At 38.0% G+C, this 21,863-nt stretch overlaps 1 long non-coding RNA gene across 1 annotated transcript in view; it reads right to left on the reverse strand.

Moving 5' to 3' along the window:
• Positions 1-3,208: 3,208 nt before the first annotated feature.
• Positions 3,209-21,863, reverse strand: part of LOC122116901 — a 37,525-nt gene continuing 18,870 nt past the window's right edge. The window contains exon 3 of the long non-coding RNA XR_006149033.1: positions 3,209-3,341. This is a non-coding gene — a long non-coding RNA (uncharacterized LOC122116901). The remainder of the gene's footprint in view (positions 3,342-21,863) is intronic.

The following is a 21,863-nucleotide window of genomic DNA, read 5'->3' on the forward strand; positions in this document are numbered from 1 at the left end:
AGCAACTTGTTAGCAAGGCACCTTAGAATAGATACATGGATTGGTAAGCTTGGTAGAAGGTTAAGGGTCAGATGGGGCCAAACCCTTAACCCACCATGTGGCCAAGATGGCGAACTCAAGATGGCAAATTTCTGAAGAATGCAAAGAAACCCTGAACAAATAGATCAAGCCTACATTGGCTAGCCTTTGAGAGGGAACCTAGAGTGGAGTCCCCAGAACCCAGCCTGCATTGTACTCTTCAGGGTGCAAGCTAAAATGTAAAAAAGAGAAAGGGAGAGATAGGGAAAGTTGGACATGACTGGCAGAGAGAGAGCAAAGAGAACCTGAAAGTAAACAGACTTCTGACCATTTACCATTGCAGTGGCAAAAACTGTCTACATCTGAGAATGGCATAAAAATTAGGTGCTCTGGCTTTCTGGGGAGCGCAGAAGGCATTTCAAAGGGGTTTTACCACTCGGGTGTGATTCGCAGCACCCCCATTAAATGTGTAGGAGAGTCAGTCTGGTGAGTGAAGGAGAGCTGACCAGGCAAAAGCCACGTCCCGACTTCCCCCAGAGCCCTCCAGAGAGAAATGGCCACGCCCCCAAATCCAAGTGTCCTCGGGGCTTCAGAGGTGACTGGCCTTTCGGCTAAAGGCTATAGGAGCTCTCTGGCATGCTACCACGTCTGGACAGAGAATGAGCAACAGAGAACTGTAGAGAGTAGTTTCACTCACCAGAGTAGAGAAGTGGTGTGGACATGGATGTGAAAGCCAGCAATGGTATCGATGTGCTGTGTCTGCAGCAGACAGATGGGTTCGCAAAAGGCTGTCTGAACTGTGGGTATTCCTCAGAGCAAAAAGGGAAGAACAAACCACAAAAGAAAAAAGAGGAAAAAAAATGGAGGAGGAATCCCACCTATCTTGACTTTAAGCCCTTTATCCGAATCAAGGTACCATTTATGTTAGGTTTTTAAAAGAGGTAGCCGAGTAAGAACAGCACCACGCACGAGGTATTCAGGTAAGAGGTAGGTTTATTCAGTAGACCTGCTGGGACCAGGCCTGGTTGGCACTCCACGTGGCTGGGAAAGGCCTGGGAAAGACCTGAGAAAGAGAGAGAGCTAGAAAAGAGCTGAGAAGGAAAGAGTCGAGGAAAAAGCATGAGTCGGTCTTCTTCCTGAGTGACCTTTTCTTAAACTTCTAGCTATTTCTCTTTTTCATTAAAGGTTTTCTGAAGGACTTATCTTTCCTAACCCTTCTCTTGATCAATAAGGAAAAAAAATACTATGTTAATAAAAGAGGGGTTGGAAACTCTAGCCCTGGAATGTGATATAAATTAATATGTAATAGAGGTAGAAAGGAAGTGTCCCAAGCTCCTGAGGAAACTAATCAGCACCTACAAAACAAAGCACAACAAGAACACCTGAGAAGTCTAAACATAAAGCCCAAAACACACTGTTTGCCAAGGAATGAAAACAAGAGGATGGATGAGCTAGCTCATCTGAAATATCTGCCCAAACCATCACTGTAACCAAGCCTACAGTTGGTAGATTCATTCAGGCAGGTAGTTGTGTAACTAATACTTACACAATACATTTCCTTTTCCTTATTATATTTCAGATAAAGGTCTATGGTGTAAAGAAACAAACTCTCAAAAATTTCATGCTGTGTATTTACCGTAGCTAAGATCTGGAACCAACCCAGATGCCCCTCAGTAGATGAATGGATCAAGAAAATGTGGTATAGATACACAATGGAATTCTATGCCTCCATCAGAAAGAATGACCTTGCCCCATTTGTTAGGAAATGGAAAGACTTGGAAAAAATTATATTAAGTGAAGTAAGCCAAGCCCAAAGAAACAAAAGTCCCATGGTTTCCCTTATTTACAACATCTAGTACATGTATGAGTCAAGCAGAAAAGGTCAGATAAGGTGATGTTAGGAAAATGAACCCTAAGGCATGTATTTTAAATGTTTTTTTCTTTCATGCATTTGTTTCTAATGCAATTATAAGATTATTTCTTTGTTGCTTTGTATGTCCCTCCCCCACAGTATAACCCATGCTTTCACTGTATTTGATGTCGGTATAATTTGTGGAGGGGAAGGGGAAAAACAAGTCATTTAAATAAGGATACAGGTGGAACTGTTGCAACAATGAGAAGTACAAGTTGTCATGTCAAAAACGAACTTTACAACTTGGGGGAGGGGGAGGCTTGGGGGGGAGGGAGGATGGGAAGGGATGGGAAGGGTAAACAAAGGAGGAGGCTACAATGCTTGATAAGAAATGTACTCACTATCTTGCCCATGTAATTGTAATCCCTCTGTACAGTATTTTCACAATAAAAAAAAATATCATGCTGTGTGCCTATAGCTTAAGCCTGTAATCCTAGCTATGCAGGAGACTAAGATCTGAAGATCCTGGTATGGAGCCAACCCAGGTCAGGAAGAAGAGACATCTTCAATTAACTACCCAAAAAGCCAAAAGTGGAGCTGTAGCTCAAATGGTAGATAGCCTTGAGTCAAAAAGCCAAGGAATCGTGCTTAGGCCCTGAATTCAAGCCTGGTTACTGATGTAAGAGAATTTCACTTTCAGAGACAAAGAAGTATTAAAGAAAATGGCTGGATTATTTGATCATGTAAAAGTTGTAGGTTTATGGTTGGTATATAGTAACTTCATGAGATAGCACTTACCTACAACGCATGAGGCTCCAGAGTCAACCCTCAGCACATCTAAGAAAAGAGTGGGAAGTGTTGGTGACTAGGTTTATTTCAAAGTTTTCATAAGAATAGGGGCTTTAAATAAAGTTCAAACCTTGCTTCTACTTAAAGAGTCAGAGAAAACTGCTTCACACACTCTTTAAACCTTGTGATAACTATCCTTCTAATTCCCCTAGAAGTTTGAGTATGTTGCTTGAACTGTGTGCAGTAAAGAATCTTACATTCCTATTTTGACTTCTACTGGAGCTGGGCAATGTATTTAGCTAAAAACTACTCAATAGGGTTATGAAAGGCTCTTTTGAAATGAATACAGAAGTCATTTGAGAAAATCAAAGACTGATTCCAAACTTTATGCTTGTAACCCTCATTGTCCTGGACAATGAAACTTATAGTAATAAGATAGAAAATACACCTAACAAGAAGAGGGACTCATAAATCCAGGAACATGGAGGAGACTGGAAGGAAGTACTCTGAGATTACCACATCCAGGTCAGTACTCTTGGAAAATGCTCTTCTGATTTTTCTGTGTCTAGATGAGCCACTCTTCTGGGGGATTCTTGGTGTGTACAGCTGCGAATTGCTACAGCTCGCTTGTCTGTGAAGCGGTCGTGAAACGCCTGTCATCCTCTCTCTGCCCTCAGAAAGTCTGTAAAATTATGAGAAAGACCACCTCAGAACAAGGAAGGTGATTACTGGTTGAAAATGGTGGCCTGATCATGCAGACCACCAGAGTGGCTGAAATACAAGCAGACTCAGTGGCAAAGGCTGCAGGACAGAGGGCAGCTGGGATTGAAGTGGTGCAGGCAATTCTAGACACTTGACTTTACAGTAAAACTAAAATAAAAATGCTGTTTTGATAAGATCAGTAGTCTTCATATCAGTAGGAATGTCTATTAGAGATTGTTGAACTAGTCCCAATATTGTTAAAAGGTTCTAAGATTCACACACATACATACACATTCAGTTTTCTTTAATTAATTAATTAACTAACTGATTTATTTATTTTGGACATTCTTTTTTCAAATTATATTTTTATTACTTTTAAGTGCTTGTACAAATGGTTACTGTTCATAAAATCAGTTTATAAGTACAATGCTTCCTGTTGTCACAGTTGAACTCAAATATATTGGGAAGTTAATTGGGTATGTCACCAACTGGTTAAGTATGTATCAAAAAGTGTCTTTTGCTTAGCCTTGAGAATTTTGCTTCTCAGTATCTAAAATTTCTCCTAAAACAGTAAAATATATTTACTGAAAATATAATGCACTCTAACTCTCCCATAAGTAAAAATAATAAAAGAAACTTTTTGTGACTGATAAGAATTACCACAGAAGCAAAAATAAGGCCTGGGCATGATGGTGCATGCCTGTAATTCCAGTCACCAATGAGATGGAAATGGTAGGATTGTAGTCCAAGGGTAGCCTAGGCAAAGTACATAAAATATAAACAAAATACTGAGGAGTGTTTTAGGTGCTAGACTCGACAAAGCCCTGAACTGAAAAAACTAGTAGAAAATGTCCACTATTTGTAGCATTGAATTATGAAGACACAAGATCCATACCTCCATGAGGAAATCATATGCAGGTGGCTGTTCTCTGCCACATATTAGCTGAATTCTCTTAACTTACAAGTTCTCTTGATGCTTGTAGCATTACTGGACTAATAAAAGTCATCACTAATCTAGTACTCAGACTGGGTTTCAATGTCTTCCCCAGCACTTAACCAAATTCTCCCGTTGGAAAAGTTTTGCATTTTTTTTAACATCAGCTTTTCTTTTCTTTTTCTTGATTTTTAAAATTATCTTTAAGTTATTGTACAAAAGTTTTTAATTCAACAAGCCATTTTATTAGTACCATACACCATGGTCAAGGTCACTCTCACCCTACCCATACCCTCAAGTCACATTTTCACATCTATCCAATGAGCATTCCCATTTCTGTAATAGGTATACCTTTCTACCTATTAAACATTGTTATAAAAATTACAAGGTTTAATATATGTAATGTAATGGGGTAAAAAATAAGCACCTAGAAAGTTATAATAATTCTTTTATCATTGTGATCATAATTTTTACAGTCATTGTGAGTGAATAGAATGTAATTCTATCCATTATAAACCAGAAATCTACATACCTTCAATTTGATCAAAACTTAATAGATATAGAGACCAAGAAAAATTATTTAAGATCTCTCATTTGAATTCCTCACTTATAAAGGTTTTGTTAACAACTAGCACAATTAATATGACCAAATGGCAAAGTTGATCCCTTAATGACATATCACACCTGCATTCAGCCCATGTTGGGAAATCCTTGTGCTAGAGATGAAAAAATTAGCATCCAATTGATTGGTCTGTTATTTTATGGTAAGTGACAGCTCCCTGGGACCAGCATACCATTCAGAGGTTAATCACATTACAGAACCTGCAAGTTTTTAGAAAATTAGTGACTCCTGTTTCTCCACTTCAAAACCTCTGCCCCCTCTTTTGGTTTAACCTGAATAAAACTATACTAAAAATAAACTATATTAAAATAAACAAAATATAAATTAGTGAGTTACATGTTTTATTCCTAAGAGGTGAAACTGTAGTTAGAAATGTCTTGTGGACCCATTGGTGGATCCTATAATTCTAGCTGCTCAGAAGGCCAAAATCTGAGGATGGAAGCCACATAGAGTTGGAAGTGAGACTCTCATAACCAATTAATCTGCAAAAAGCTAGAAGTGGAGGTCTGGCTCAAGTGGCACAGTTCAATCCCTGCACCGAGAGAGAGAGAGAGGGAAAGAGAGAGAGAGAGAGAGCAGGGTCTCATGAGTAGAATCCAGGTTGGGGCTACTCTGGCCTTCAGTTTTTAAAGAACAGCATCATTGAATGAGAATCTGACTCTCCATCACTCCTCTCCTCTCCTCTTCATATTCATGTCCTGTGTGTTCCCACATTTGCTCCAGGCTGATCCCATCTGTACTGCCTGCCATTCTCTGATGACTTCATGATTCTTCATGCTAATACCTTTGGGTCACCCAGTCCCTGTGCCAGCGATGTCAGGGTACCCCCCCCTCCTTGTGTACCTGTGTACCTTATACAACTCAGCTCAAGTGCCTTTTCCTCTGGAAAGATTTACTTCACCCAATCAACATTGCTCATCTGTTTCTCTGTAGGATGTCTTTTCTCTATATACATCCCAGGCAATGTGTGTGTGTGTGTGTGTGTGTGTGTGTGTGTGTGTGCACACGCTCACTGGTACTGGGGCTTGAACTCAAGTCCTAAGCACTGTCCCTCAGCTTTATCACTCAAGGCTACAGTTCTACAACTTTGGCCACAACCACAATCCTAGCTTTTTGGTGGTTAATGGGAAATAAGATTCTCATGTACTTCCCTGCTGGCTGGCTTCAAACTGTGATCCCCAAATCTCTGTCTTCTGAGTAGATATAATTACAAGCATGAACCACCAACCTGGGCTCAGGCAACATATTTTATTCTGCATCTCCTGTCAGTATTAAAACTCTTTGAATGCAAATACTTTCTCTTATTTGCCTGTTTAAAATTTTGTTGTTTTTTGAAAGTGAACTTTATCTCAAATGATAAGGCTCAGCTCAATTGACACTATCATTTTTTGTCAGTCTTGGTCCTTGAACTCTGGGTCTGGGTGCTGTCCCTAAGATCAGCTACTACCGTACCACTTGAGCTACAGCACCACTTTCAGCTTTTCTGTGATTAACTGGAGATAAAAGTCTCACAAACTTTCCTTGGCTGGCTTTGAACCATGACCTTCAGATCTCAGTCTCCTGAGTAGCTAGGATTACAGGTGTGACCTACCAGAACTCAGCTCAACTGACACTATTTTTGAAGCACTTCTATAGTAAGAAAATATATAGAATTAACAGTTTCTTTTAAATCGCAGTTCTTCAGCTGGGCATGGTAGCATATGACTGTAGTCTCAGCATCTTAGTCCAGAGGCTACATAGTAAGACTCTGTCTCAAAAAAAAAAAAAAGAAAACAAAAAAAAAAATCATTAACCAATTTTGATGTTCAATTTGATCATGAATTTTAAGGATTTTTTTTGTAAAATTGACTAAAATAGAAATAATTTTGTTTTCCAGAATAACTGTAAATGTTTGCTATAACATGTAAAGAACAAAATATCTAGTGTTCAATAAATGCTTAAAATATCGAATGGTTATTTCTCTTCTGTTCAGAATTTTGTTGGTACTTTCCTTTTACCAATCCTTTAACACATGACCATATTTTGCCTTGTGTTATTGGTCTCTCCTTGTCTGTGATTGTGATGCTGATCACATGCTCTGTGTGTGTGTGTGTGTGTGTGTGAGTGCACACTTATGCACGCATGTGGGGTGGGTGGGTGTAGGTGTGCATGCATGCCAGTACTGGGGCTTGAACTCAGAGACTAAACACTGGCTTTCATCATTTTTGCTCAAGGCTGGCACTCTACCACTTAAGTCACAGCTCTACTTTTAACTTTTTTATTTTAATTTATTTGTTATTATGAAGGTGATGTACAGAGGGATTACAATCACATGAATCAGGTAATGAGTACATTTCCTTTTGTACAGTGTCTTCTGTTCCTTCACTCTATCCCTCTTGTCTCCCTCTTATCTCTACCCACCAGTTGTACAGTTGTGGTGAACTCCACAGTCCAATGGAGCTCGATTGTTGCACTTCCAGCTTTTTGTTGGTTAAGTGGTCTCATGGACTTTCCTGTATGTGCTCACCTCAAACTGTAATTTTCAGATATCAGCCTCTTGAGTAACTGGGAGACATGCATGAACTTCTAGCACCCAACCCAGATGTTGTATCTTAAATACTCTTAGTAGAAAAATTCACTCATGACATAGACTCAATACAGGTGTGTTGAGGATCAACTCAGTAAAATAGTAGCAGAAGGTTGAATCTAATAAAATAAGTACCAAAAACATATAAACTTTCAACAAGAAATTCCTTCTATATTACCAAAAAAAACAATTCCTACTCTACAGTTACTATTAAGTGCTCATTTCATAGTTGTTGTTGTTTTCTATTGCTTTCCTTCCCTTAGCAAACAGGCAAAATGATTCCCTCTCAGGGGAAATTATATCCATTAGTCATTTACTACCAAAAAAATTACTTGATGAAACAAAGTAAAATGCTGTAAGTATCTCTGTTTTCTACATTTGATAGGGAATAGTCCATGGTTATCTGGCAAACACAAATAGAATCTTCAACATTCAGTACTGGAAAAGAACTAGACACAAGATTCTGACTAAGGTCCATAGCTCAAAATTGGAGCCTTCACTGAACACAAAGTCACACACATGGCCTTGTGTCCCCCCCAAACTCCTTCACTACAGGAGGTGATTATCTCTGTATTAGCATTTGTCTCTTGCTTCTAAATTTATTTTTTAGGAAGTTGATTTGTAGCTTTGAGGTTGTTGATCTTTTTGTGTTTCTAAGAAACTAAATATTACAGTATTGTTACTATCTAGAATAAAGAACTGAGGCTAACATAAAGAATAAAGACAGCTAAAAATGTTTTATGCCCTCATTTTTTGGAATCCTGAAGTTAAAACTTACTGTTAAAAAAAATAAAAGAGCTCAGGTTATGACCCTGAGTGGAAAATACTTCTGTCATTGCCTTTTATTCTATTTATCATTTAAACTAACACGGAAAATAGGTCATTTCTAATTACATAAAGATTGGGTGAGACTGAACCTTTCTGGGTTTAGAGCTCTCCCCTTTGCTCTAGGAATTATTGCAAAACAAATTATGGGAGAATCCCAAAGTGTTTGTTTCTTTAATAGAGATCCTGATAGCCAACAAGAATACATTTAAGACAGTGTGTCTACAAAGTGCTACCCCTCCACATGTGTAAACTGTCATCATTAAATCAGAATAATGAACTGTTAAACATATACTATATATGAGACACATTACATATAGTTGTTTTACAATTATACTTTGATTTATAAACAATTGTGCCTTAAGTAGGCATTTTCTCTGAGTGAAATTCTCTGCCCCTTACCCTACCCCATTTCACCATGTAACCTAGGATGGTCTTGATCTCTGAAATTCATGGTGTGGCTCAGAATTAAAACTCAAAATCTTCCTGCCACAGCCTCTTATATGCTAGGATTGCAGGCATGTACCACTATGCCCAGATTAAAACTAATTCTCTAGTTCTAGTGGACAGACATATAAATCAATTACCCTTCTAGGTACTCATCAATTTCCTTCTAGGTACTCATTTAAGATCTCTGTGACACTCTCTCATTCATTCCCTCAGTGTCATTCCTCTCCTTACTTTCCATCCATGGATGTATCAAATTGGCAAAACTAGTAGAAAGTGTATATTCCATAAAGTTCTTAAATTATGAATTTCCCTATAAGATGCAAAAGTCATGTGGACTCTCTTCCCATGGAACTTCCTTTTTAGTAGACAGATTCAAATTAACCATTTAGCTCAAAACTTATTTAGCTATATGGGAAAAAATAAGCTGCTGTAATGAGAAAATATTGTATAAGAGAGAATTCAGAGAGGTCTAACTTAGTTTGGAGGTGTGGGGTGGGAGACTGAGAAAATGTGAGTGAGAGGAATTTCAGGAAAAGATGCTAAGGAGTTTGGAGGTTGATCTGTGTGTGTGTGTGGTGTGTGTGTGTGTGTGTGTGTGTGTGTGTGTGTGTGTGTGTGTGTGTGTGTGCAAGGTGGGGCAGGGGAACTGCTTTAGGAAAGTCGAGGTAGAGAGGAATTTCCCAAGAAAGACTCTAAGGATGAGTAAAGATGAATAAGGTTAGGCCTGAGAAACCAGGGAGGGCTAGAAGAAAGAAGCAATATCCAGCTTGTACAGTAAAGAAAATACAAAAAGCAGAAGGAAAAGAAAATATCTTTTAGTATTGGACACTTTGAAGAAACTAAAAAGTCCTCTAGTAGTTTTTAACGTTCCACCCTGAGATGCCCTCCACTTTCCAGGCAGCTCCGATCTCCCCCATGTGGTTACAGGACCCACTCCATCCAGTTCTGCTCCAGTACCCTGGGCAGGCCTCCGACACCATCACAGTAGCATCGCCCCTACACGTCTTTCTCCACTCTTGGTCTTTGCTGCCCATTCCTCACCGCCAACTTCTCCTACCAGCACCTACAAACATGGACCCTATCTGGGATCCAGCTAATGTTGTTGGATTTAATTGCTCAGAAAGGAGAAGAGAAGTAAATTAAAGGAGAAAAACTAAATGCAGACAGGAGAAAGATGTAGAATGGGAAGGAGAAGAATAAAGATAAGAATGAAGAGAATGAAACATAGGTAAGGAAAACGTCCATTGATTTGGAAAGTAAGTGAACTCCTAAACTTAAAAAAGACCTGAGAGAATACACAGTCTAGTAATCGCTAAGTCTGATTGGATACTGGAATCACCTGAACTTTTAAATCTAATAATTACAAATGAGCTGTTGTCTTTTTATGGCATGATCTGATTTAAATGTCTATTTTGGTATTATTTTTATTTGTATATATTAATTGTACAAAGTGAAAGTTTCATTGTGAAATTTTTATGCATGCATGTTATATACTTTAATCCATGTCACACCTTTGTTTCTCTTTCTTATCTCTCTCTACTCACTAAACTTATAATTCTAAATGGGTTGTATTATAATATTTGAATAAGTACATACAAAGTATTTGATCATATTGTCCCCCTCCCTCTCTCTTTTTCCTCTCTCAACCTCTCATGCTTTTATAACTAGGCTCCCTTTTATTTTTATGTGTTGTAAAAAATTTTGGACCTCAATTATGCATATGAGAAAAAAATATGTGGCTTATTTTTCCTAACATGATGATTTCCAGTTCCATCCTTTTTCCTGCAAATGCCTTAATTTTATTCTCTTTCAAGGGCAAATGGGGGTCAACCCATCCTTTTCAGGTCTCTGCAGTTGCCTCAAACTTGAAAAGATTCTGTGTGTGTGTGTGTGTGTGTGTGTGTGTGTGTGTGTGTGTGTGTGTGTAATACACACACATTATCAGGAAAAGGATACCAATGAGTATAGATAATGAATCTCTCCCCATTTTCAGTACAACTAGGGTAAAATAAAAGTTCAAAAAAATTGTATTTGGCCTCCATGAATTATTTCGGCTCTTCTCCTTGAACACTAACACTGGGTGAAAGCATTCTATTGCATTATTTGACTACTTCTAATTACTCACAAAAGAAGTGACACATCAAAAAGACACAGTGACTAGTTTTAAATGGCTCCCCTGGACAAATTTGAAAAATCCAAAAACATGAAAATATGATAGAAGAGATTATAACTCCAAATAAGCATCTTTGAGACAGACTGTCATCAAACAGGACATTGAAAGGGGCTGCTTAGTAACACAGGTCTACAAGCTCTGCCTAGGTGTGTGAATGGAAAAGCAGCATTTGGACAAATCTCAGTGTACCCTACGGCCTTCAGGGTTGCTTGAAAGGAGATGATTTCCTTTTGCTTGAAGAAAGAAAGGCATACTGAATCTCTGTGCACATGATCTTCCTAAGATTGAAGACAACCAAGAAGTCTCTGCTTGTATCACAAGGTGTATACCCAGTACTAGTCTGTCATTGAAGAAGTGGTGAGAGTCTATGTGACACAGGAGTTCAGGCTTATGGGCAGTAAAAGTAAAACATAAATGCTAAGAGAAAACCTCTCATGTTCAAAGTTATGCATTAAAAAGGGGTAGTGAGAGCCCACTAGTAGGGGATTTGATGCCTGTGGTATATGGAGGGCTTTCTCAGAAAGGAGAAAGCCCCAAACCAGTTCAACCTGTCTTATCTTTTGCTAGTTCCTTGAAATGTAAAGTTAACTTTTTTTTTTGGGGGGGGGGGGGTAGGGGTCCGGTTGTGGGGCCTGAACTCTGGCCCTGGGCACTGTCCCTCAGCTCTACCACTTGAGCCACAGCACCACTTCTGGCTTTTTCTTTTTGCTTATGTGGTGCTGAGGAATCGAACCCAGGGCTTCATGCATGCAAGGCAAGCGCTCTATCACTGAGCCACCTTCCCAGCCCCTAAAGTTAACTTTTTGAAGGAGCTCTTTCTTCTTCATTAAAGTTTATTGTTATACATGTCCCACATTTTACTAGCCTATATTATATCACATTGGTTAAAGTATATTGTGTGTTCATTTACAATTATTTCAATTTTTTTAATTTTCTTTTAGATTTTACTTTTGCTTATATTTTATTCAGTCAATAATCCAAGACTGCATTATTTAATGTCTACATACTTGTGAAATTTCAAGATTCCCTTCTGTATTATTTTCTAATTCCATTTCACTATGATTGCAAAAATAATTTGGTGTGATTCTAATAAATCTTAATTTTTTTGAATTTTTTGTCATGACAATATATGGCCTGTTCTAGTCACGGTTCTGTGTGCAGTTGAAAAAGATTTGTGTTCTCTTGTAGTTGGGTAGACTGTTGTGACCTGTCTGTTATTCTGTGTGTATTAGAACGTAGTTCAAATCTACTTATTCTTCAATGACTTCCTATTAAAAGTTCAACTTTATTTCATTATTGTATCACTAGTTCTTTCTTTAAATCTGTCACTGTTTGCTTTACATATAGGTGCTCTGATATTAGGTATACACATATTTCCTGTTGAGTTGATTCTTTAATCATTACATAATGACATGTTTTGTCTGTATGACTTTGACTAAGTATAGTCATTGCTATTTGTGTACTTTTTTATTATAATTTCCTTTTGCTTCTGTTTACTTTCTATATAGTGTGTTTTTATTCCTGAAATGAATTTCCTGAAGACAACATATGCTAGACCTTATCTCCATTTATTTATCTGTTTATTTGAGCTCAAGGACTTATGCTTGTTCATCTTGCTAGCTCCCCTGGCACTCTTGAGCCATAGCTCCAACCTTGGGTCTTATTTTTCCTCCATTCTGCCATTCCCTATCTTTTTTTTTTTTTGGGGGGGTCCGGTCATGGGGCCTGAACTCTGGGCTTGGGCGCTGTCCCTCAGCTCTTCAGCTCAAGGCTAGCGCTCTACCACTTGAGCCACAGCGCCACTTCCGGCTTTTTTTCTTTTTTTGCTTATGTGGTGCTGCAGAATCAAACCCAGGGCCTCAGGCATGCAAGGCAAGCACTCTACCACTGAGCCACCTTCCCAGCCCATTCCCTATCTTTTCATTGGAAAGTTTAAACTATTTCACCCCTTATTAGCTTATTTGATGTAATTCTTAATGTTTTGGTGGTTGTCTTAGTGACTAAAATAAACATTTGAACACAACAGAAGGTTCACAAGGTCATGGGAAGTATATGCTCACAAGATTATTACATTATATGTGAACTAGAATGGTATTTAAACATTGGTACTAATAAACACATATATGCTTTCAGCTAGCATTAAACAATATTAACACAGTACAATGCAAGTACTGCCTAGTGTTGTAGAGATTAGGTTTTTGTTTTTTGACTGTTCTAAGACCAGTACCCCAATGCCACTCTGAGTAACAATGTACCATTTGGTTTTACTTTAATATTATTATATGCCAAACTTTGTCCTATCAGAATTTGTATGTTGAAACCATAACCTCTGACATAATGCATTGATGTCAGAGCCCTTGGAAGGTATGTAGAATTAAATTAGGTTTTGAGAATGAAGTCTTCATGATGGGATTAGTGTCCTAATTTGAAGAAAGAAAAAGAACACTTTCTCTATCTCTGATTCTTTTTAAAGCAACAATAGGAATTACAGATGTAATGCTGGTGAGATACTATTTGTAGTACTACACAGAGAAAAAGTCCACCAGCAAACTTTCATTTTGACCATGATTTGGGCAGGTAGAGATACATATTGTCATTTATGTCCCATACAGTAATTAGCATAGCATTATTCACATTTAACAACTCATTTCATATATTGATTTGATTTGATGTTATTCTTTACAATCACATGGCCTTGTATCCCTTTGTAAAAACAGAGTACTGGGCTTTACCTGGTGAATATGAGTATCAGATGCAGGGAGTAAAATGGAGGGGTAAAAATGATTGAAATACACTGTTACCATGTATGGAGATGTAACAATAGAATACCCCTCCCTGTAACTGATATAATATATACAATACATTACATGTAATAGATAACATATAATGTATATAACTGATTTAAATTTTTTAAAAAAGCTAGAGCTGGGAAGGTGGTTCAGTGGTAGAGTGCTTGCCTTGCATGCATGAGGCCCTGGATTCAATTCCTCAGCACACACAGCAGAAAAACCTGGAAGTGGCACTATAGCTCAAGTGGTAGAGCGCTAGCCTTGAGCAGAAGAGCTGAGGGACAGTGCCCAGGCCCAGAGTTCAAGCCCCACAACTGGCCAAAAAGAAAAATCTTATCAGAACCACGAGACAATAAAATGAACACAAACTTAAGACTTTGGTTGCGTCTATTTTGGAGATTATGAGCAAGTCTTTTCTCCTCTTTGGAGTTCTGTTTTAGCTTCAGGAAAGATTGGGGTTGCAAGGTGATCTTATACAATCATATATTTATTTTTTTACAGTGACAATTTATGAGCACCTACTCTCTTACAGCTACTAAATTGGGTACTACTAAGAAATTCGTGACTTTGTAAAACTCAAAAGCTCTCTTTTAATTTAGTTCATTCCATACAATCAAGAACCTCTCCATCTTTAAATGCAGTCTATGTTGAAAGACAAGGGCAGTGGTATGTAGGGTTCTGTAAAGGCTGGAGTGCTGAAAAATCCCATTTTCCAGATGGTTGAAGATGGATGTGTTCATGTTTCACCCATCAGTTACACACACATGAAATTTGAATTTAAGTTGGATGAAATAGGGAGAAAGGCCAGATGTGAGGCATCTGTTTTGCTGGTGTGGATGGCAGAGGATTGTAACTCATAGAAGCAGTGGCTCCATGATGGAAGCAGTGCCAAGGAGCAAGAGGGTTCTGTAATGTGATTTTTGGGAGACTTCATTGCTGTTCTGTCCAACTGCCTGTTATTTAAGTTCTTCTTTACTTAATATGAATATATAAATGTTTTCTTCTGGAATTAGTTTTGGTAGATCTAGTACCCTGCAAACAAACACTAACAATTCACTGATAAGAAGAGAAATATATCTAAAGTAGTTGAGACATAGTTTACGGTAACATTTCCCAGATTGACCAGAAAGAAAAAATACCTGGAGCAGGTATTTTGTACAAGAAATTTCTTTTCAGTTATGTTTCTCAAAAGCCTTGACTGGTTAGTTTGTGTCATAAAGCACACTATGCAGCATTTTCCAGTGCATCTGAATAGGAAATTAACTGTTCATTTCAAAGGAAACCAGTTATCAATTAGAGGAATACAATCTGAGTTTGGAAAATATTAGTGGTAAACAAAATATCTAGAAACCTGAACCAATGGTCTTTGCTTTTTTCCAAGCAAGATTGCTGTAGATATTTGGTGTCTTGCAATATAAGGTAACTTTTTGTATAAGAATATTAATACTGGGCTGGGAAGGTGGCTCAATGGTAGAGTGCTTGCCTTGCGTACATGAGGCGCTGGGTTCGATTCCTCAGCACCACATAAGCAGACAAAAAAAAGCCAGAAGTGGTGCTATGGCTCATGTGGTAGAGTGCTAGCCTTGAGCTGAAGAGCTGAGGGACAGTGGTCAGGCCCAGAGTTCAGGCCCCACGACCAACAACAACAAAAAAGAATATTAATACCAAACGTGTAGAAAAATTAAGCATTAATACATTGTAAGTTGGTGATCTGTTATTTATTCAAACAAAATAATTCCTCTTTAGCTAGCATAACGAAAATCAGATATAAAAGCAATCCCAGTATATTTTATGGGTCCAAAGAAAACACATTGAAATCAACAAGATTATTAATAAAGTGTGTCTTTATTCCCCAGTTTTTTTTTGTTTGTTTGTTTGTTTGTTTTGGGTCCGGTCGTGGGGCCTGAACTCTGGGCCTGGGCACTGTCCCTCAGCTCTTCAGCTCAAGGCTAGTGCTCTACCACTTGAGCCACAGCGCCACTTCCGGCTTTTTTCTTTTTGCTTATGTGGTGCTGAGGAATCGAACCCAGGGCCTTGTGCATGCAAGGCAAGCGCTCTACCACTGAGCCACCTTCCCAGCCCTATTCCCCAGTTTTTATGTAGAATTACATGAGACCAATGGGGATTAAAGTTTTATAAGAGCCAGAAGAAATTATGGAAGAATTTGAGGTGAGATAGATAAGACAAACTTCTAGCCGCTGGGCTCAGCCTCTTTAGTTGTAAAACATTAATAACATTACAGTGTGATCTGCCAAGTACTATAATTTTCTGAATAAGAGAAGAAATTAATTTAGACTACAGTAATAAGGAAAGGCATTGCAAAAGAAGTGATTTGTAAGAGATAGAAAGCTTGATTGAAGAGGCATGGATGAGGGAAAAGTGGAATTTAAATAAGATAATTGGGGGGGGTCAGTGTGATTACAGACATGGATATAATGTCTACAGATATGAATTCTGAAAGCATGGTTAAGTTTACTACCTAGCTATATGTCATGATGTCAATTAAATATTTGGTAAAAGGAGATCTTATTAGAAAATAATTATTATGATTATCTGGAATAAACACAGATGTTTAGAATCATAAAATTATAAAATATTAATATTACAACTAAAGAAATTCTTTAAAATCTATTTCCATCCAAGTACTGTATTACTCTGTCCCCCTTACAGTTCAGATTAGCTATGAATATTGTGTACTGAAAGCTGATCTTAACCTGCTGCCCTCACCCAACTGCTGCTATATTGGTGTTGTCTATGACATGTAAGTCCTTCCTTCTCTAAATAACTAATCCCCCTGCTCAGAAGGCTAAACAACTGAAGCCAATGGTCTTTCCTCATTCTTTGGATATTGGTCAATATGCAACTGATGATGCAGAAATACCAGAGGCCAGCTTTGCACTTCTAGGGACATTTGAAAAAATGAGATGTACAAGTCATGATGTGGAAAAACAAACTTTACAACTTTGGTCGAGGGGAGGAGGATTGGGTGGAGGGGGGGGGGGGTGGAGAATGGGAAGGGATGGGAAGGGGAAACAAAGGAGGAGGCTACAATGCTTGATAAGAAATGTACTCATTATCTTGCCCATGTAATTGTAACCCCTCTGTACAGTATTTTCACAATAAAAAAAGAAAAAGATACTAGGTTTGTGTTTCATTTTGTTTTGTTTTTGTTTTGCGTGTGTGTTTTGTTTTTGTTTGTTTGTTTATTTTTTGGACTCTCTTGACATACTGTGGGAGAAGGGTGATGCTAAGTATCCAATTGAGACAATATTTTCTTTGGCTCTTTTCCCTGACCATCTCCCTTCCTGTTTATCTCCTTATAAAACAGCAATCTTTGTGAGACTATGGAAGACAATGAGGATTGTATAAACTTGCACTGCAGAATGTTCATTTAGATAGTGAGGGAAGTGTCTGTGAGGAGGGGATATTTGAGCCTGGATTTGAGCCTTTTTGCTTATGCAAAAAGGAAGGATTTTGAGCAAGAGGAAGACAACAGGAAAGTGGAAATTTTACTGCATTCAAGAAATAAACATGCCGGTGGTATTGGAACAGCACAAGTCAAGAGGAAAGTGAGAAGCTGTGAGTACAGTGGTAGTCAGAAATCCCATATAGATTGAGGGCATGATAAAAAGTGTAGATTATATCCCAGATGCAATTAGAATTAGATGTGATTAGATAGCTTTAAATGGGAAATGACAGTCTGATCACAAACACACACACACACACACTATATGTATATATACGTAATATATGTATGTGTGTACACACACATATGTGTGTATATGTATGTATATACATATGTATATAGTATATACATATATGCATATATACATTCCATCCTCTTTTTTTTCCTGGGTTTGAGACTGGAACTCAAACTTGCACCTGATGTTTTTGCTCTCTTGCTGGAACTCTACCAACCGAGCCATACTTTCAATCCCATATGTTCCATTCTCTGTGACAGTAGTGCCCAAAGCCACAGGAGTTGAAGCAGCAAGACCATTTAGAATGGCTTGGATTACATTCCTAGCTACTCAGAAGACATCCTGAGGAATGAGCTTCAAGGTAAGCTCAAACATAAAAGGCTAACAAGATTTCATTTTAACCAATAAAAAGCTAGGCATAGTCACACACCTGTCATCCCAGCATAGCAAGATCAAGGACCAGGCCAGTTTAGGTATAAAAATAAGAAGAACCTATTCAATAGTAGAGTATCAGCCTAGCAAGCACAAGGTCTTAAGTTCAAACTTAAGTACCACTATAGATGTGGGAGGGAAGCAAAGGGGAAGGGGGAGGCAAGGTAAGAGAGGTAGGGAGAGAAGGAGGGGGGAAGGGTGTTAGAGAGAGAAAAAGAGAGAGAGGGAAAGAGAGATTTGAGAAACATCAACGTGCAAATAACTGTGAAAGCCCTTGGACTAGATGATATTTTCTGTGGGGAAATGTAGCTAGAGCAGAAGGAAAACTCCAGCCTGGATCACATCAACACTTAGAGATTGAGGAGGGCTGGAGCCAGAAAGAGACTGAGAATGAGTCCTTAGTGAGGCAGAAAAAGAATATGTTGTGCCAAAAGGCACAAAAAGAAAATGCTTCAAAAAGTGAAAAATTGTTGTTAGGAACTAACAAGAAAAAAGCCCTGATTTTATGGCTGCCTTAACTAGAGCTTATTCAGAACGACAGGAAGTAGGAGGATGTTGTGGAGGAAGATGGATAGAAGGGATCATTGAGTCCATAAAAGATTTATTCTGTTTCTTTCTTTGTTGTTACAGTGAGTTGTTACTACTAGAGTGTTTAGGCAGGATAATTTAGCAGAGTGAGATGGCTAAAGAGGGAAAAGCAATAGGTCAAGAGTAGAGAATCTGTGGACAGAATCAAGGGATCAAGAGGGAAATGGGCCCTTGATAAGAAGGATCATTCCTCTTTAATAAGTGAATACCAGTATTAATGATAATTTCTAAGTTCTCATTGCTATCATTATGTTTTATATATTGACATCAATATTTTCTTTTTGTTTGAATAATTTTTAATGGCCTAACTTCTAATTTAATCTTCTTTTCTCATCTATTTCTAGCCTGGTTATAAACTTCTTCACCTGAGATAGGATTTTTTTTTTATTTCTAGCATTTCTATTTGATTTTTTTTTTACTATTTTCATCATCTTTTGATTATTTTCATTTCCTCATCTGTGCATACATGATCTGCCCTTTGTTTCTTACTTCTTTTAATGTATCGATAATAGTTATTTTAATAACTTCCTGTGTGTCTCTGTCTCTGTTTGTCTCTCCCCCTACCACTTGGTTGTAAGTATCAACCATTTCTGAGCCTAGTTCTTGTGCTTTCATAATCTCAACAATACAGTCATTGTTTCTTGCTCTTCCATGTCTCAATAATAATTTTCCTTTGAGTATTTGTCATTGTTTGTAAAAGAAGAGTAGGGACTGAGGTAAGCATTATTTGTGCTTGGAAATAATGCACCTGTTCTGAGTTAAATAAGAATCAAACAAGATTTGGTAATTATATTTGCTATGGTTAATCCAACTACATCTTACAATTGAGTTCCTCCAGGGTTGGGATATTATGTTTTTTGTTTAAACTTATTTTGGGGGTATTCAAAAATTGTTGTCTGTACTGTGCATCCATTATTCTATATCTGTATCCCAGAGAGGATGCTCTCTCTATCTCTTATCTCATCTCAAGTAGTCAAATAATGCTGTTTCTAAACTAATCTAACAATTAAATGAAAGTACAAAAAGTAAAAAAGTCCAATATTCTTTCTGATATACTAACTCATTCAAACCTTAGTTCCCTTTCCAAATCCTCCTTCCATCAAAGATTTTATATAAGGAAAACATATCAGAGTGTGGTTATACTATGAAGAGATGTACAAAGGGCTAGGTTAATACAAAAGAGCTAGTTTTTCTCAACTGGGGATGAGGTTAGAGGAAAGCTGGCAGAGGGAGATAAGCCTGAAGTGCTATAAATCATGTAGCTTAATCTGTCTCCTAGAAAATGAATGATAGTAATCACACTTTATTGCTGACTTCCTTCAATCTTCTCAAAATATTTTACTCACATTAGCAGATGTAGCATATAAATGTCTTGATGATAGTTTGAAAAAGTATTAGGCCTTGTAGCAGAATTTTTTCCCATGAGAAAACTAATTGGTTCTGACTCAGAACTTTGTATTCTGCCATCTGTAGTAATAGAAAGGAGACTGACTTCTCCTTCAGTTGTCTCCTCTTAAGGAAATAATAGCCCGGTACTGGTTACTCATTCCTGTAATCCTTGGAAATCAAGAGACTGAGATCTGAGGATTATGGTTTGACGCCAATCCAGCAGAAAAGCCCATAAGACTTATCTCCAATTAACCAGCAAAAAAGCTGAAAGCAGCATGGCTCAAAGCTCCAGCTTTGAGTGGAAAAAGCCAAGCAAGAAGCCAAGGCTCCTACTTTGAGCCCCAGTACTGGTACAAAATAAAAATAAAGACAGTTGGATACCAGTGGATCACACTTGTAATCCTTGTTGCTCAGGAGGCTGAGTTCTAAGGATCGTGGTTCAAAGCCAGCCCAGGCAGGAAAGAAGAACTCAGGGACAGCACAGTTCAAGCCCCACAACTGACAAGAAAAGAAAGAGAAAGAAAGAAAGAAAGAAAGAAAGAAAGAAAGAAAGAAAGAAAGAAAGAAAGAAAGAAAGAAAGAAAGAAAGAAAGAAAGAAAGAAAGAAAGAAAGAAGGAAAGAAAGAAGGAAAGAAGGAAAGAAAGAAGGAAAGAAAGAAAGAAAGAAAGAAAGAAAGAAAGAAAGAAAGAAAGAAAGAAAGAAAGAAAGAAAGAAAGAAAGAAAGAAAGGAAGGAAGGAAGAAAGAAAGAAAGAAACTAATAGATAACATTTCTGCCCCTCTTATATTTCTTTTTTATACTGCAAAACATCTCTAGGTCTTTCAACCAACCTTCTGTTGTACAGTTTAAAATTCTAGAATTATTCACCATTGTGCCAGGCTCTAAATTCTCTGTTCTGGAGAAGCATGTAGAGAGGAGAGACAAGTGAAAAGATGTTTTCTCAGGAAGCTGTGGATTTCAGACCCTCCTTCCTCCAAGTTTTCATTTCTACACAAATACCAGTAAAATACAGCCCAGTCTCACTTTTCAGTCACATTTGACAATGTACATAAAATTCCTGGAAAATAAAGAAGCACAGAAAAACATTACAATGAATTATTCACCCTTGCCTCCCTTACAGACATTGAAGTTACTCATTATTCTCGTTCCTGAGTTAATCTGCAGGTAGCAGAGAGCAAAGCTCTCTGTTTTGCTGAGAATACAGATTCCCATGCAATCTGAACCCAAAACTAACTCATGTTTTGTTTTTATAATCAAGACAAGTATCTTCCCTAGCAAAGATAACTCTTTTTTAGTCACTCCTATGATCCAGTTGACTTGAATTCCTGAGGAATCAACATTATTCAGTTGGGTACCTTTGGCAGTGGATGTCAGTGTAATTTGATTCAATGAAATTACTTCATACACTCTTGATCCATCCATTCTAAATTTGTTGACTATATAGTACTTAGAGAAATAAATACATTGGCATATAATGCCATACCATGGGAGGAAAGGGGTGGAGGGAAATACTCATTTATGCTTTAAATATTCTTCATTTTTCTCACATGAAAGTAAGGTAAGATCATTGATGCACTGTCAATGTTTCCCCTGTTTTGTACACCTATGACTTTGCCCACATTTATGTGTGTGTATGTGTGGGGGGGGGGGCATTGTGGGGCTGGGCTCTGTCCTTGAGCTTTTTCCCTCAAGGCTAGCTCTCTACCACTTTGAGTCACATCTCTACCTCCAGTTTTCTGATGCTTAATTGGAGATAAGAGTCTCGTGGACTTTCTTGCCTGGGCTGGCTTCAAATCATGAGCCTCTGATCTCAGCCTCCTGAGTAGCTAGGATTACAGCTGTGAACCACCAGCACCCAGCAAGGCCCACATTTCTAAGATGGACAGTCTAAGTGAACAGTTCATTCTGTGACCACAGATGTGCATTTCTCTTTGTACATACCAAAACACTTTTTGTAGGCACCAGAAACATGTCCTTACTCATCAAGATCATTAACCAGCTCTGATTTTCTGACAACAGCAATCCTTCCAAAT

This window comes from Dipodomys spectabilis, unplaced genomic scaffold, assembly GCF_019054845.1.
Source record: "Dipodomys spectabilis isolate Male_0828 unplaced genomic scaffold, ASM1905484v1 ptg000003l, whole genome shotgun sequence".
Classification (NCBI taxonomy): Eukaryota; Metazoa; Chordata; class Mammalia; order Rodentia; family Heteromyidae; genus Dipodomys; species Dipodomys spectabilis.